The sequence below is a fragment of the Geotrypetes seraphini genome, chromosome 2 (genome assembly GCF_902459505.1).
Source record: "Geotrypetes seraphini chromosome 2, aGeoSer1.1, whole genome shotgun sequence".
NCBI lineage: Eukaryota > Metazoa > Chordata > Amphibia > Gymnophiona > Dermophiidae > Geotrypetes > Geotrypetes seraphini.
In genome coordinates this window covers 477,636,910-477,654,843 of record NC_047085.1, presented here as the reverse complement: position 1 = coordinate 477,654,843, position 17,934 = coordinate 477,636,910, and the positions used below count along the sequence as shown (strand labels likewise).

Here is a 17,934-nt window from a genome sequence, read left to right as displayed (position 1 = left end):
AAACAATCTACACATACACTGATGACATCCTTGTCCTCCTTGAGACAGACCAGAACCTCACCAACCTCCATGAGAACATTACAGCTTGCATAATGAGATTCCATTCCTGGTCCTTCTTGGTACAGATGAAATTGAATGAATCAAAAACAAAATTACTCTGGCTCGGCCCAAAATTATAACACCTGCCCACCCTCTTCACACTACCCTCAGGCGCTGCACTGCAGCTTGAGTTCTCAAGCAAGGTCCTTGGCAACATTATCGATTCTTCTCTCTCCTTCAATGACCACCTCAACTCCTTGGCTAAATCATGCTTTTTCAGCCTCCACATGCTGAGGAAAGTAAGATCCTATTTTTGCCAACAACATTTCGCCGTCCTTGTCCAATCCATCATCCTCTCCAAACTAGACTACTGCAATGCCATCTATTTAAGCCTATCAAAAAAAAGTCTTCAAAGACTCCAGCTAATCCAGAATACTGCAGCCAAGTTGATCTTTGCAAAACGCAAGTCTGACCATGTCTCCCCACTCCTAGCCAAACTTCACTGGCTCCCAGTGATTTCCAGAATCCATTTCAAATGTTCCTGCCTGGCTTTTAAGATCATTTACGGCATCCTTCCTCCCTTAATCCCACTATCTTATAACTCCTCGAGTCCTGACTCTACCAGACCCGCCCAAAGGTATAAACTATCCTTCCCCTCTCTACACGGTATTCGCTATGTAGGCAAACTGGGAAAATCCCTTCTCTTCAGAATCACAGGTCTTTGGAACGACCTTACTACCCCGCTGCGGAACCTGGGCTCCCTCCAATTATTCCGCAAGCAACTGAAAACCTGGCTTTTCACTAAAATGTAATTCTATCCCCCCTTACTCTTCTCTTCTATATATAAGTTCATGTAAACCTTTTTTTTCTTTTCTTCCTATATTTTAAGTTCTTGTAAACCGTGCCGAGCTCCACATCCGTGGAGATGATGCAGTATATAAACTTAAGGTTTGGTTTAGTTTAGTAATTACAGCACTTGAAAACCACACACCTTTGGATTTCCTGCTTAAAAAGAACCCCTTTTTTTCTCACCAAACAGTGCTGCAATCAGCTTTTTCTTGAAAGCAAAGAAAGAACATGAAAAATATATAAATATCAAACACATTACTTCATTTCTCAGCGCTTAAAAATAGAAAAACCAGATACAGACCTTAACATGCATTTTCCCTCATTACAAAATGAAGCTGTTCAGCTGCACAAAGCTGACCTCATTGTGATAAAATCAAGGTATAATGCCACAATTAAAAGGTATAATGCCACAATTAAAAGATGCGCTGGGTGTTGAACTCACAACCTCTGCAAGATCAGCACAGGATTTTAACACATTGAGCTACATCAGCTTCTAATCAGGTGGATCTCACTATGCTCATCTCCCCAGAGTGGCTAATGACTTCCGTTGTGTTTCCCAGAGGTCAGAGCAGGTCTGTTAAAACTGGGTTCAGCACACCAGCTTGCACCTGGGCAAAGAGTTATTGCCAGCAGCTCAAATACCAACACAGAAAGAATAGGTGAATGATGTATTGAAACCTTTGTTTGCTTACTCTAGATATCTTTCACTTGACTGCAAATTGTGCTTACTATCTGCACTGTTATAACTATACCTTTTCCCTGAGTAGCCCTTGTGATGAATTAAATACAAATTCACAATGCTAACATGTTTCACACTTTTCCCTGCTATCATGTCTCATACCTTGACAACAGTGTACTTCTGATGACTTTCTGAGAGAACAGTACATTGGTGAGTTTTAGGCCCTCTTATTACAAAGGTGCGCTAAATTAATGCATGCGCTAACTGCTAACGCATCCATAGGATAATATGCATGTGTTAACATTTTGCACGTGCTAACGGCACCCTAAAGGTTAATGCGTTTAGCACGTGCAAAATGTTAACTCGTGCATGTTATCCTATAGATGCGTTAGCAGATAGCGCATTGATTTAGCGCACCTTTGTAAAAGAGGGCCTAAAAGTCACCAATATAATTGTCTCAATCCATCTTCCTTTTTCTATGGCCTGCCTTCTCCTACCAGGAGATTATGGGACCTTAACAATTCAACCACAGTTGGACCTAGGAATGGCTTACTCTACATACCTGTCATCCATCTCATCAAACTGCAGTTGCATGATGTTACACTTGCATGCTGCTTTCCTGGACTGTGCAATGATTCTGGATTTGAGTGTCTAGGAAGTTACATGATGTCTACAATAAAAATATTAAACCATTTTTGACATTGTGCTTATTTACAAAAGGAAGGCCAGGGCTCATTCAGATACAATAATGTGATAACCCTAACACTGTGTGATATGGGGACGACATCATTGAGTAGCATCCGGGCATTAGTGTTTCCTTAATAAGCACCACTTCAGCTACTTCATCACATTCACCTTTATCTTATTTAGTGTTCCATGAAGCCCAGGCTGCAAAGGAGAGAAGTGGGGTGGCCCTTAGGGGGTGGCAATCAGGGTAGCTGTGCTATGTTTCAGGGAGAGGCATGGGCTGGCATATCTCCCACTTGCTCAACAGTCCAATGAGATGTCTAATCTACCTCACAGCCTGCAAACAGTATTCTGGTGAGCCAGAAATGGCTTCTTTCAGTCAGGGGAGAAGTTTCCTACCCTGACAGCTTAGGATATACTTAACTGCGTACTTCGGGGCTCTGCTAAGGCACCGAATGAGCACTCTCGCAACAGCCATAACGACGCCTATACGGAACAGTATAATCAAACCTAAATTGCTATTATTTTATAGCTCATTGTCTAACACAGTGGTTAGAATGAAGGTTAGTGTGTGAGCCTGGTGTGGGTTCAACTCCCTCATGTACTTCAGCTGACACAATCCTCATTTTAATAAAAATTACAAGCTACAGACCAATCAAATATAATTTCATCTCAAACAGCACATTAGCAATACTAGATGCAAAAAATTCCAAAGTGGAGTTTGCAATTGATATAAACAGCAATATTTGACTCCATGTCACATTTATTCAACCATATTTGAGATTCTGGCTTTTGGGACAATAAAAGCAGTGCTTTAAGCTAACAGTCTTTTGTCTCAGCTAACAGTGATATGATAGCTAAGCAGATGATACCTTAGCAGATCACTACGCTATGATATGACAGGGGAGTCGGAGAAACTGGAATGGAACGTGGTGTAGCTCAATGTGTAAAATCTCTATGCTGATCTTCCAGAGGTTGTGAGTTCAACTCCCAGCCCATCTTTTAATTGTGGCATTGTACCTTGCAGGTGCACCTTGATGATCTCACAATGAGGTCAGCATTGTGCAACTGCACACCTCCATTTGCAATAAACTAGAAGCCACATTAAGGTCTGTTATGTGTTTTATTCTATTTTTAAGCTTTGCCAAATTAAATTATGGGCTTTCTTTCCTTTGAAGAATGAGCTGATTGGATAAATGTTTAGTGAGAAAGAAAGTGTTATTTGGAGCAAGAAACCTACAGCTGTGATTTCCATGTGTTGTAATTAGCTAATAACATTGCTTCTTTAGCCAGGAAATTAGTAAGTTTTAAATTCAATATGCTTGTATGGATGTGTCCTGTTTATGTGCTGGCTGAATCACAAAATACAATCCCTGAACTGTATTTAGAAGATCACTTTGGGAGAGACAAGATGGTGCCATATTGGATGGCCGTCTGTAGTAGAGCTCCTGCCTATTGGGAAAATTTTACCTCAGTTCCTGTGATTGGAAGCATTTCTGCTATGCCAAAGAGCAGGGGCAGGGTGGCGGTCTCAGCCCAATAACCGGAACCTGTCCTAATGCGGCAAGGTGTTCTAACGGGCTTCCTCTCCTCCTTGCCTCGGGGTGCTCCCGCTGAGCCGGATGTGAAGGAGGTGTTGGCCTTGGGAAGTGAGATCTCACTTAGCCCCGCGGGACTAGCGCCTCCCTTGAAGCCGAGAGGGGAGTGCTAGCAGCGATGGCAGCGGCAGTATCAACATCGCCTGTGGAGCTTTTGGGCTGGCTGGCCCCCAGGAATCTCTGGTCGGAGGATCTTTACCGAGGGAGGAAGTAGCAATCTCAGCACAGAGAGGGGAATTTCCATCTTTTAAGCCCCTGGTTAGACCCGCTGAGATTACTCTGGACTCGATTTGGACTGCAATGGACTCCCTGCACCAGGTATGCTTGGGAACCTTCCCTCTTGCTCAAGAACAAGCTTTAAAGGTGAAAAAGTATTGAAGACCCAAGGGGAGAAATTCAGTGGTTTAGATTAGTGTAACAAATTCAGTGGTTTACATTAGTGTAACAAACAATTTGTGGAACTGTTGTTCAGAATAAGTTAGTTCTATTGAGGAAGATGTAAATTTTTAAAACTATACGAAACAACTGAATTTAAGATTGTTGAAATTTCCTAAAATGATTACTATGTTACCTAAAGAAATATTTTAGAAATTTTTGAAGGAAGTTCTCCAATACTCTGAAGAAGGTCTTCCTCCTCTACATAAGATAAATTTTTTGCCAGTTTCTCCTAAAAAATCTTTTACCTCTGAACTAGGAGATTCGCTTACTGTAATTTCTTCTACTCCTCTAGATATTTCTAATATATTGGAAAGTTCTCAGGAGGAAGTTGCATTGTGCTCAACCTTATTGGTAACATTTGTATTCCAACAGGACAAGAAAGCATTTCTTTGCCTTTTTTAGGCATAAAGAAGTCTCCTTTCTAAATGGAACAATCTCAACTTTTCAAGATGTTTCAAGATCTACACAAACAAGAAGGAAAAGATTCCTGGAAATGAAAGAAAATGTGAAAGCATTGGGGGCGAAATTTCAATTACGTTTCCCATGTAAATGTATGATTTATTTGGATCAAAATACTTGTTTTTTATGAACCCTCTGAATTACAATTTTTCCTTGAAGGAAAGGGAGTGTCAATGCAGGGGATGGAGTGAATTATATTGAGCTAGTCCATTTAAATGAATGGGGAGGAGCCACTATTAATAATTTTTGGAATGATTATTTTAATTTGGCTTTAATATCACTCCCTCTGATATGTGTGATTGTCTCTCCTGTAATGTGGGCTATGGAAGAGTCTTAAAAATTATTATTTTGCTGTAATGATTCCTAACTTGTTTAGATGTTTTATTTTTGCAATGAGATTGGACTCTTGATCTGTTCAATAATTGTTTTTGTTGAAAAATAAATGATAAATTAAAAAAAAAAAAAAAATCACTTTGGAAACGTCCAAAATCTGCCTACATCCCATTCAGAGAAACATCTATCAAATAACATCTATCTGACGCCCAAACAAAGCTTAATGGATGACCTACAGGGCTGCCTAAATAGCATCTATCCGACTAGCGTCTTTCTGAAGCCCAAACCACGTCTATCTAAAGCCCAAACAATGCTCAAGCAGCTATTCTTTACACTGCTTGTAGGAGCTCATTTTACAATTACTATGCAGCTTCCTATGTAGCACACAGGTTAAAGTTACACCCTTCTACACTGATGTTCTCAGTTCAACTCCCAGTCACTACCTCTCACTGAAAATAAAATATTATAAATATCCTTTTAAAGATGGCATAGTGTGTTATTTTTTTTGGTTTTATTATGTTAAAGCTTACAATCCTGAAATAATGAAGAAAAAGAATATGACAGGGCAGTGCAATCCACCTTGGGTTGTCTCCTGGCATCTATCCTAGCAGAATTAACTGCCTAACGATGCCTATATGGAACAGTATAATAAAACCTGAATTGCTATTATTGTATGGTTCATTGTCTAGCACAGCGGTTAGAATGAAGGTTAGCGTGTAAGCCTGGTGTACTTCAGCTGACACAATACTAATTTTAATAAATATTACAAGCTACAGACCAATCAAATATAATTTTCATCTCAAACAGCACAACATTAGCAATACTAGAAGCAATAAATTCCAGAAGTGGAGTTTATAATTGATATAAACAGCAGTATTTGACTCCGTGTCACATTTATTCAACCATTCTTAAGATTCACACTGATGTTCCCAGTTCAACTCCCACTGAAAATAATATATTATAAATATCCTTTTAAAGATGGTATACTGTATTTTTATTATGTTAAAGCTTACAATCCGGAAATAATGAAAAAGAATCAGAAAAAAAACACATTTTTACATATAACTAAATACACTGTATGGATGTCTACCTAGCGTCTATAAGAGAGAAAAAATGAGATACGTATCCGACGCCTATGTGACGCTGAGCGTGGCACACCTAGCGAGGGTTGGGCTGAGAACTTTTTAGCACCCCCTCATAAAAGGGCTCGCCACAATTGTGCATAAGAATGGATAGGGAAACAATTATGCAAATAATCTGCATATGAAATAGTTGCCATAAAGCAGAGGTATCCAACCTTTTGGTTTCCCTGGGCCGCATTGGCCAAAAAAAAATGTTTCTGGAGCCACGCAAACGCTACAGCAAGAGAGAGGAGGGAGCCAGCAAGATGGTAAACCCCCAGGGGCAGCAAAGAAAAACACTGCATCGCCCTCAACCGTGGCCGCACAAAATACTTCACGGGGCCACAGGTTGGACACCCCTGCCATAAAGTATGAGAGAGGTTCAGTGGAATTTTAATTCTTGGTCTCCTCTGTATAGTGCTCTCTTCTATATGCTTATACATCTTTTCACACCTATTGGTCTGGATGGATATTGATTTAATTGCACCACATCACTGCTCTAAAAGTATCTGTTGTCTTTACGGTGGTCTGCAGCTTCTCTGCTCTTTATCAATCCTTCCCAATATTCACTTTTTTCCAAGCTGAAGTTACCTGAAATGTGCTATTTTAAGCAAGCCTTTTGAAATTGAAGCTTTAAATTACTGCTTCTGAAGTACTATTTTTTTGGAATACCTACTGCTAGAATTTTGGGAACAAATTAAGCACATCACCAATAAAACTCTGCTCTATAAAAACTACAGCGATTGATTCTATTTTAGGAAAATTGTAAATTGTAGTTCAGTGAAAGGCTTGGAAAGTTAGCACGAGGGGGGGGGGAATGAACAAATTTCTGATGCTTACAGCAGCTGAGGAAGATGAAGCACCTCACAGCATTTGCCCTTCACTGATAGATGGGAACTAGAGAGAGTGGTGTGCCGTATCCTTAAGAACCCTTTTAAAGCCTGGCCTTCACTCACAGCTGCTAATCTTTCAAGAGCCAAACAACTCAGGTCTCCAGGCAAGTGGGGGGGGGGGGGGGGGAAGGGGGGAGGGGAGAGGGGGGGAAGGAGTGGGAGGGAGAGGGGAACATGGCCAAAAAGCAGACTACATCTGAGGATCCAGCTGTAGAATTGCCAAGGTGAGCTGGCCCAGGCAGAGGCACCCCACTGTTTCTCTGCAAGAAAGGAAAAAGCTTCGTCTATCAACAGGCAGGGCTCTCCTTTCTTTTCAATGAAAAGAACAAAGAGAGAGATGCAGACAACACCTTTAACTTCTTTTAATCAAGTGATTAAAAAGGAGCATGTATTTTTGATGGTGTTTCTGGAATTTCTATCTAAACGTTATTCCTTTCACTCAGAGCAATGACTCTGATTCCAAAAAAAGGAGGATTGGGGAGGGGGGTGTTGCCGGTTGTTGCTGCTGGGTTTAGGATGTTTCAGGGACAGGAAAGAGTGGACATCTCTCCTGCCTGGCTCTTCGGGAGGGGTTTGGGGACAGGAAGGAGTAGGCATCCCTCCTGCCTGGCTCTTTGGGAGGGGTTCAGGGGCAGGAAGAAATGTGAATCCCTCCTGCTGGGGTACTTTGGGGATTTTGGGAAGTTCCAACAGGAAGGAATGGGCAGAAAATGTGGTAAAAGCAATTGGTTTAGCAGGGTTTAACAAATGGCGTGGACAAGTTTCTAAAAGAAAAGTTATTATAAGGTGGACTTGGGGAAATTCACTTCTTATTTCTAGGATAGGCTGAATAAAATCTGTTTTGCTCTTTTGGGATCTTGCCAGGTACTTGTCTAGTAGCACTAAAGAAATGGTAAGCAGTAGTAGTACTTGTGGCCTGGATTGGCCGCTATTGGAAATAGGATACTGGACTTAATGGATCTTCTTTCTGTCTCAGTAAGGTAATGCTTATGTTCTTATGTACAAAGCTCAACATACACGTAGAACTGCAAGTCCATTTCTAGTTTCCAAATTGCTTTCCTCGTATTTCATGGTTGATCCTAAAAAGCTACTTGTCAAAAAGCCACTACATATGTTTTGCTCTCACTCCACCCTTTTTAATTGCTCCCTTCTTCCTGTAGGGTTTTAAAATCATTTAAGTATAGCAAGCCACAGCATGCCGATAGATAAACATTTTCCTTACTTTAGAATTTTAATTTTTTCATTTCAATTCCATAACCTTCAACTATGACATAGAGAACAGAAACTCAATATTTAGAGGCGCAGCGTCAGCAGCAGAGAAGTCAGGATTCAAATGCTGCCTATGCTTCTTGTCACCCTGGGCAACTTACTTCACCTCCTATTGCTTCAGGTATAAATACTTAGATTGTAAGGTTTCTGGGTAGGAAAAACATCCAGTGTACATGAACTTGCCCTCAGCTTGGATTAGGGAGATACAATTAAATCTAAAGATCCAAATGTAATGTTTTCAGTGGTGTGAACAGATAGCGAAAAACAGGAACAAAGAACGCATCAGGCATTCATACACAAATGAGCTTCAGAAGTAAGAAAAAATGTTTTGAAGATATTTCTATACATCAAAATAAAAATATAGCAGGAGGTAAATTTTTCATGGGATGATAACTGTGAGGTAAATTTTTCATGGGATGATAACTGTGTAACTTTATTTGGTTAACTTCTGTTTAAATTTATTATTGCTGTCCATTTGGCCAGACTTAAATTCGTAATTATCTAGAAGCTGAATGGAAGATTAGATTCTTACCTTGATAATCTTCTTTTCTGGAAAAGGATATAGGAATCTGGACTCTAGGGGCTCCTTTTTCTAAGCTGTGCTAGCGGTTTTAGCAAGTGGGGCATTGCTGCGCGCAAGACGCTAACGCCAGCATTGAGCTGGTGTTAGTTCTTGGCGCGTAGCGCGCGCTAAAAACGCTAGCGCACCTTAGTAAAAGGAGCCCTAGGTGATTATCTCCTGGTCACGCATTGATTGCAGAAGGATGTCATACACATCTTAAATGAAATGATTCTGCATCCTTCCCCAGAAGGCAGTGATGCCACCTTCAGTTTGTACCAAAGAAATCAATCACCGCTCTAAGGAAATAAGGAGGGGAACGGAGAATCTCCCCGTCAATACCTTTCAGTTCTGCTCTGTAACAAATAAAGTGAACAATGTTAACCTGAACACTATAAATCCTAGGTGGAACAAACAAGCCACCTCTCTATGTGCAACCAGCACCAACACCTTTGGAGTTCTTATTCTTATCTTATTGGCTGGAGAAGACCTCCATCTCGGGACCTCCATCTCTCCGAGGCAGTAAGCAGGCGAATTATAAACTGACAAGGTGGGGCATTCAGTTTCCTATATCCTTTTCCAGAAAGAATATTATCAAGGTAAGAACCTAAACTTCCATTCTGGTACAAGGATATATGAATCTGGACTCTAGGTGACATACTAAATCAGTATCTGATGTCTAGGGCGGGACAGATGAGCCTACCCTTAAAACCAAGGTCCCAAAAATGATGTCCTCTAGTGCCGCTACGTTCACTCTGTAAAACTTCATAAAAGTATGGAGAGAAGACCATGCGACTGCCCTGCAGATTTCTTCAGGTGGAACTGCCCAGGTCTCTGTCCATGACGAAGCCACACTTCTGATAGTATGAGCTCTCAGCGAGACTGGCGGCTGTTTGCCACAGTCGATGTATGCCAGGGCTGAACTAATTTGTCTAGGCCCAAGCTACCTTGTTCCGTCCTTCAACTGAACAAGCGCCTGGCTTTCGAGTTCTTGGCTGAAGCCATCAAGTCCATCTGTGGCTTGCCCCAGTGCTGCACTATGAGACGGAATGCTCTTTGGGATAGAGACCAGTCCCCCGGATCCAGGACCTGTCAACCTGAGGAAGTCCACTTGCACGTTTTTAACCCCAGCCATGTGTGCTGCTGAGAGAGCCAGAAGATGCACCTTTGTCCAGCGGAACAGCATTCAAGCTTCCTGACCCAAGGGAGCACTTTTTGTGCCCCTCAGGCAATTCACATATGCTACTGCCATATGTGAATTTCTTTCCAAAGTGCTCTGTATAGTCTTAAATGCCAGATGTATGGCTTGAAGTTCCAGACAATTGATAGACCAACACTTCTGAGACAGTCCACTGTCCCTGAATGGAGTGAGCTTCACAGTGAGCTCCCCAGCTCTTTAGGCTGGCATCCGTCATAATAGTGGCCCACTCCTTGATTCGAAGAGGCTGGATCCACCAGCACAGATTGTAGATGGCTCTGTCTATCTCTCAGTAGTAGAAGCACATGATGCAAAAAGTGTTGGATTTCTGCAAATACTGTATCACGGCTACAGATTGAACACCTCGAGCATAGAATCCAGAAGGGATGTACCAGAAAAGCAGTTAACACGCTGGTTTTAAAAAAGGTTTGGACAAGTTCCTGGAGGAAAAGTCAATAGTCTGGTATTGAGGCAGACATGAGGGAAGGCATTGCTTGCCCTGGATCGGTAGCATAGAATGTTGCTACTATTTGGGGTTTTGCCAGATACTTGTGACATGGATTGGCCACCGAGAAGATGTGATACTGGGCTAGATAGACCATTGGTCTGACTTAGTAAGGCTATTTTTATGTTCTTATGTCTTTCATAGACAGTAAAGGGCTGCACTCACTGTGCTGCCATGTGCAGTGCCTGCATCAGCTTATACTGTAGCTGGATAGAGGAAAACCTTTTTCTGCCTCAGGCAAGAAAGCAGGATCAAGTTTCAAGTTTATTCATGGCTTGATATACCAACCATCACATGTATCTGGGCGGTTTACAATATTAAAAATTAAAAAGGTCTAATAAAATTTTTGATTTAGGCGAGATAAAATAAAAAGAGGGTAAACCTAAAACAATGACGAATTAAGACTGATTAGGAACGAGAGGTTTTAGGGGATAGGAAAGTTTTAATTACAATGATAAATAAAAATAAAAGGGTAGGGGGATGGGGAATAACGAGAGGGAAACAGGGATGTCACTTCTTAAAAGCTTTTTTATTTTTTCCCCCCCACTTATTGGTAGGCATCTTTAAAGAGAAATGTTTTGAGATTTGTTTTAAATTTATTTAGGGAATTTTCATTGCGGAGATAAAATGGCATTGCATTTCAAAGCGAGGGTGCAACTACTGAGAAAATGGAATTTCTAGTATAGTTTAGGTCCTTGATTGAAGGTACTGTCAATAGGTTTTGATTCGTAGATCTAAGAACCCTAGGAGGGGTATGTGGAGTGAGATATTTATCTAGAAAAACAGAGAGGTGAATTTTATATGTAGTTCGGTGAGAGACTGGTAACCAGTGTAACTCTCGAAGAAGTGGGGTAACATGAAGTCTGCCAATCAAGTGGAGAAAGCGTCATCCAGGGCTAGACAAATCATGGGCTGTATCTGTTAGAAGTTTCGTCAGCCGGAAGCCCGAGGGGATAATGCCGCTGTACAGATCCATGGTAAGACCCCATCTAGAATACTGTGTACAATTCTGGAGACCACATTATCAAAAAGATGTGCTGAGAGTTGAGTCGGTTCAGCGAATGGCCACCAGGATGGTCGCAGGACTCGAGGATCTTCCGTATGAGGAACGGCTGGGTAAGTTGCAGCTATACTCACTTGAGGAACGCAGAGAGAGGGGAGACATGATCGAGACGTTCAAATATGTCACGGGTCGTATCGAGACAGAAGAAGATCTCTTTTTTCTTAAAGGACCCACGGCAACTAGAGGGCATCCGTTGAGAATCAGGGGAGGAAAATTCCATGATGACACCAGAAAATATTTCTTCATCGAAAGGGTGGTTGATCGCTGGAATAATCTTCCGCAACAGGTAATTGAGACCAGCAGTGTGCCAGACTTTAAGAAAAGATGGGATTGGCATGTGGGATCACTTCATGGGCGTAGTTAGGGGGTGGGTCATTAGTGTGGGCAGACTGGATGGGCCGTGGCTCTTTTCTGTGTCATTTTCTATGTTTCTATGATCATATTTTTTGGCCTTATAAATGAATTTGATTGCAGTATTTTGGATCAGTTGTAATATACTGGTTTCTTTTTGAGTTATACCAGGGGCTTATCTCTTCAGGCTGTCCTTTACACAGGCTGAACCAGCCTAAAACCCTCTACCCCTCTAGTCTCCATATGCTTCTTTGGGGGGTGGGGTGGGGGAAAGATGCAATCAGCTCCCACAAGGTCTCTCAACTAGCGTAGGGCCCAAAAACAATCTACACTTTGAACAAAACCAGGTGAATAGACTTCCAGGGGCCGAACCCCGAGCCGATCCAAGTTTTAGGGCAGGCTGGCCAGGTGGTTGCCCTGCAGCAAGGGTGGCCCACCCAGTTAGAGAATTTAGAACTCTAAGTCTGCAGCTTTTCCCAGGCAGAGCTGATCCAGGACTATCGGGGAGCTGTAAAGCACCCAAAAGCCTAAAAAACCCCAAAACTTCAATTAATACCCCAAAATAGTAAATATTAAGGAAAACAGATTAAAAAGGCACCTTCACCTTGCTTGCACAAGGAAAATATTGAGAGCAGTGCCCAGTGTGCAAGGAGATCACCTTATTTTCATAGGTGACTACCTTTCTTAGGGGTCCTTTTATTAAGGCACGTTACTGATTAGCATGTGCTAAATGCTAAGGTATCCATTATATTCTATGGGCGCCTTAGCATTTAGTGCGCCTTAATAAAAGGACCCCTTAGGCAGGTTTAGTGAAAATTCATGTTGGTGATTGGTCTCCTCACTCGCTTAAGTTAGATTGTTTTTTGAATACTTTTTAAAGTAAAATAAAAAAAAGTTTTTGAAAAATTAATTCACCAGAATATTGATTATAAATTATGTAGAGACTATTTAAACTTGTTTTTATAAATAGGCCTGTGAAGTGGGCAGACTTGATGGGCTATGGCCCTTATCTGCCATCATTTTTCTATGTTTCTACTTTGTTTTATTTGATTTTTTACTTGTTGAACAGTAATCATGAGGTTTTAATTAGCCAGATTGGCTGAGATTTTAATAATGTCAACATTAAGGGTTGCTCTATTCCTGCTTGGTATAATCATAATAGAAGGCAAAAATTAAAAAAGAACATTCCCCCAGCTGGGCAAAATCTAATTGATTGCTTTTCTCTTTCACAACTCCATATTCCTTTACATATAATAGAGGTACTTCTAACAGAAGAACAAAGTTTAAATTAACAAGGAATTATTCAAATTTAGTAAATATCCCAATAGCTCATAAGAACATAAGAAGTTGCCTCCGCTGAGGCAGACCAGAGGTCCATCTCGCCCAGCGGTCCGCTCCCGCGGCGGCCCATCAGGCCCATTGCCTGAGCAATGGTCCCAGACTATCCCTATAACCTACCGCTACTCTTATCTGTACCCCTCAATTCCTTTATCCTCTAGGAACCTATCCAAACCTTCTTTGAAGCCTTGTAACGTGCTCCGGCCTATCATGTTCCCCTGGAGGATAGCCATTACACTCCAGTCCCTTTTATGTATTAACATATAGTAACATAGTAGATGATGGCAGATAAAGACCCGAATGGTCCATCCAGTCTGCCCAACCTGATTCAATTTAAATTTTTTTTCTTCTTAGCTATTTCTGGGCAAGAATCCAAAGCTTTACCCGGTACTGTGCTTGGGTTCCAACTGCCGAAATCTCAGTTACGACTTACTCCAGCCCATCTACACCCTCCCAGCCATTGAAGCCCTCCCCAGCCCATCCTCCACCAAACGGCCATACACAGACACAGACCATGCAAGTCTGCTCAGTACTGGCTTAGTTCAATATTTAATATTATTTTCTGATTCTAAATCTTCTGTGTTCATCCCATGCTTCTTTGAACTCAGTCACAGTTTTACTCTCTACCACCTCTCTCGGGAGCACATTCCAGGCATCCACTACCCTCTCCGTAAAGTAGAATTTCCTAACATTGCCCCTTCACCACTCAACCTCAAATTATGTCCTCTGGTTTTACCATTTTCCTTTCTCTGGAAAAGATTTTGTTCTACGTTAATACCCTTCAAGTATTTGAACGTCTGAATCATATCTAGTCTGAATCATATCTCCCCTGTCTCTCCTTTCCTCTAGGGTATACATATTCAGGGCTTCCAGTCTCTCCTCATAAGTCTTCTGGCGCAAGCCTTCTATCATTTTCGTCACCCTCCTCTGGACCGCTTCAAGTCTTCTTATGTCTTTCGCCAGATACGGTCTCCAAAACTGAACACAATACTCCAAGTGGGGCCTTACCAATGACCTGTACAGGGGCATCAACACCTTCTTCCTTCTACTGACTACGCCTCTCATTAAACAGCTCAGCATCCTTCTGGCAGCAGCCACTGCCTTGTCACACTGTTTTTTCGCCTTTAGATCTTCGGACACTATAACCCCAAGGTCCCTCTCCCCGTCCGTGCATATCAGCTTCTCTCCTCCCTTCCTGTTATTAATCCCCAAATGCATTACTCTGCATTTCTTTGCATTGAATTTTAGTTGCCAGGCATTAGACCATTCCTCTAACTTTTGCAGATCCTTTTTCATATTTTCCACTCCCTCTTCGGTGTCTACTCTGTAACAAATCTTGGTATCATCTGCAAAAAGGCACACTTTTCCTTCTAATCCTTCAGCAATGTCACTCATAAACATATTGAACAGGATTGGCCCCAGCACCGAACCCTGAGGGACTCCACTAGTCACCTTTCCTTCCTTTGAGCGACTTCCATTAACCACCACCCTCTGGCGTCTGTCCGACAGCCAGTTTCTGACCCAGTTCACCACTTTGGGTCCTAACTTCAGCACTTCAAGTTTGTTAACAGCCTCCTATTAGGAACTGTATCAAAGGCTTTGCTGAAATCCAAGTAAATTACATCTAGCATATGTCCTCGATCCAGCTCTCTGGACACCCAATCAAAAAATTCAATCAGGTTCGTTTGGCACGATTTACCTTTTGTAAAGCCATGTTGCCTCGGTTCCTGTAACCCATTAGATTCAAGGAAGTACACTATCCTTTCTTTCAGCAACACTTCCATTATTTTTCCAACAACTGAAGTGAGGCTCACCTGCCTGTAGTTTCCTGCTTCATCCCTGTGACCACTTTTATGAATAGGGACCACATCCGCTCTCCTCCAATCCCCAGGAATTAGAGAATGACACGGTGAAAAAATTGGTCCCCGTCACCGCCCCGTCCCCGTCTCACCATCCCCGTCACCGCCCCGTCCCCGTCTCACCATCCCCGTCACCGCCCCGTCCCCGTCTCACCATCCTCTTCACCGCCCCGTCACCGCCACTGCCATCCCATTCACCGCCCCGTCACCGTCACTGCTGCATACATAAAAGCCTCAAACGGGTACGATTTTATATACTTTTCTAATATCTCCCCTATGTATCTGCCATTGCCCCCCCCTGTGTCCATATTCCATCCACATGGCATGTCCCCTTTTTGTCTCTGTCCCTATGCCCCAATGCACATAATTTCCCCTCTTTCTGTTACCTTCCTGTGTCCAGATTTCCCCTATCTTCCTCTTCCATACCAGTGTGTCTCTTCTTTTCAACCCCATCTAGCTTTTTTCCCTCTTTCTTCCCCCCCCCCCTGCTTCTAGCATCTGGCTCACCTGCCTGTCCTTCCCTTTCTTTCCTGCTGTGGGTTTTTCTTTCCGTTTTCATCACCTTGGCCCAGAATCCTTTTCCCTTTCACTCCCTCCTTACAGTCTGAGCCGGGAACACTAGCGATCGCACGGTCCTCGCAGCCCCCACTCGCCTGCCCAATCGATCCTAGTGTTTAGCCAGCTCTCTCCCTTCTCCTCACCTTAATTTGCAGGCTTTCTTTTTCAGCGACCTGCACGCTTTCCCAAAGAGCCGCACACGCGCGGCTGCTCAGTGTTGAATCTTCTGCTCTGCTGCAACTTCCTGTTTCCAGTTGCATCAGAGCAGAAGATCGAAACTGAGCAGCAGCGGGTGCGCGGCTCTCTGATAGCGTGCGGGTCGCCGAAAAAGAAAATCTACAAACTAAGGTGAGGAGAAGGGAGAGAACTGGCTAAACACTAGAATCGATTGGGCAGGCGGGTGTGAGCTGCGGGGACCGTGCGATCCTTCATGCCTCACTGCGGGGACAAGACCCATTCACCGCCCCGCGGGCGGTGAATGGCCTTGTCCCCGTCGCCGCAGCGACTGCTAGTTTTCTTCCCCGTTTTCGGCGGTGACCCGCGGCTAAAATGCGGTGGCCGCGGGTAAACCGCCACCGTGTCATTCTCTACCAGGAATCACTCCCGTCTCCAGAGATTTGTTGAACAAGTCTTTAATAGGACTCGCCAGAACCTCTCTGAGCTCCCTTAGTATCCTGGGATGGATCCCGTCTGGTCCCATCGCTTTGTCCACCTTCAGTTTTTGAAGTTGCTCATAAACACCCTCCTCCGTGAACAGCGTAAAATCTACTCCATTTTCTCGTGTAACTTTGCCAGGTTTGTTGTTAATAAGCTTACGTTAAGCGACATGATATCATCGTCTCAATTAGGATTAGCTTTTATTGTTGAAACCTAGCTTAATGATTTGGACAGTCAAGAATCTTCAAATTTATGTCCTCTAAGCTACAGTATATTACAACTCCCTAGATTAGATAAACGCAGTGGCTATCAGATCTAAGTGATCGAACACGAGTATAAGGTATTAAAACTTGCTCGATAAAGGCCAGGGTTTTATGGAAAATTGATTTGAAGGTTAATAGACAGATCTTGTAGGTTATTCGGTGAGCTATTGGTAGCCACTGAGATTTCTCGAGAAGTGGGGTAACGTGATCAAATTTCTTTGCTTTCCATAAGAGTTTAATTGAGGTATTTTGAATGAGCTGTAACCGTCTGATCTCTTTCAGGGGTATTCCTATGAACAAGGCATTGCAGTAATCGATTCTTGAAATGACCGAGTGAATTAATACTTTAGTTAGTACCACTCTTCAAACTGTTACCTCCATCAAGATACTGGGGGTCATTTTCGATCAGAAACTATTTTTTCACAAACACATCAGCGGTGTAATCCACATTTTTCAGACTGAGACAAATTTGATCAGTATTTGCACAAGGACTCTCCTGACATTCTGTCTCTTGGAATGTTAGGGCTCCTTTTATCAAGCCGTGCTAGCGGTTTAATGTGCGGTAAACCGCCGGCCGCGCTAGCCGCTACCGCCTCCTCTTGAGCAGGTGGTAGTTTTTGGCCAGCGCAGAGGTTAGCGCATTTACCCTGCTAGTGCGTCTTGATAAAAGGAGCCCTTAGACTTGCACCAAGCTGTAAATATGCATGAATAACTTTGAGAAATGTCACAACGTGCACAGACTTGCTTCAATATGCTTGCCACTTTCCTTCATACTCAATTGAACACCTTAAAAGTTTCACCTTCTGATAATCCATTAAAAATATTTTAAAATTGAGTTGTTTAAAACACTGTACAAATTATGTATTATTTTGTGTTAATGAATAGCGCGGTTTACTGCGTTCGTTCTTTGTAAGCACATCCTGACTCAAAGGCGCCCACAACACATAGCTCCCAAATAAATTATTTAATTTCATCTCTAGCGCAATCCGCCTACAATCAAGAGCGGAAATAAAAAAAAAAGTGTAAATATGCACTGTGGCTAATAAGTCGCAGACGTGAATTACTAATCAACTGCCCCCTGCCTCCTCTGCAGGAACCGCACCCGAATTATTCCTAGAAAGAGCCAGAGCTAAACTGCACCTTGCACGTGGTTTGCAAGCAAAACCCCAGGAAGTAACGAAGAACTCCGTCCGCCCATTCGAATTCACAACACTCTTC

The 17,934-nt window shown here is 42.6% G+C and overlaps 2 long non-coding RNA genes across 3 annotated transcripts in view; one reads left to right on the top strand and one right to left on the bottom strand.

Moving 5' to 3' along the window:
* The window catches only part of LOC117354352, a 17,480-nt gene extending 12,197 nt beyond the window's left edge, over positions 1-5,283 (top strand). The window contains exon 3 of the long non-coding RNA XR_004538189.1: positions 4,663-5,283. This is a non-coding gene — a long non-coding RNA (uncharacterized LOC117354352). The remainder of the gene's footprint in view (positions 1-4,662) is intronic.
* LOC117354354 overlaps positions 1-17,934 on the bottom strand; it is a 23,246-nt gene extending 5,312 nt beyond the window's left edge. For both annotated transcript variants that reach the window (XR_004538191.1, XR_004538190.1), the window contains exons 1-2: positions 17,857-17,934; positions 2,130-2,237 (exon numbers count right to left, since the gene is read on the bottom strand). This is a non-coding gene — a long non-coding RNA (uncharacterized LOC117354354). The remainder of the gene's footprint in view (positions 1-2,129; positions 2,238-17,856) is intronic.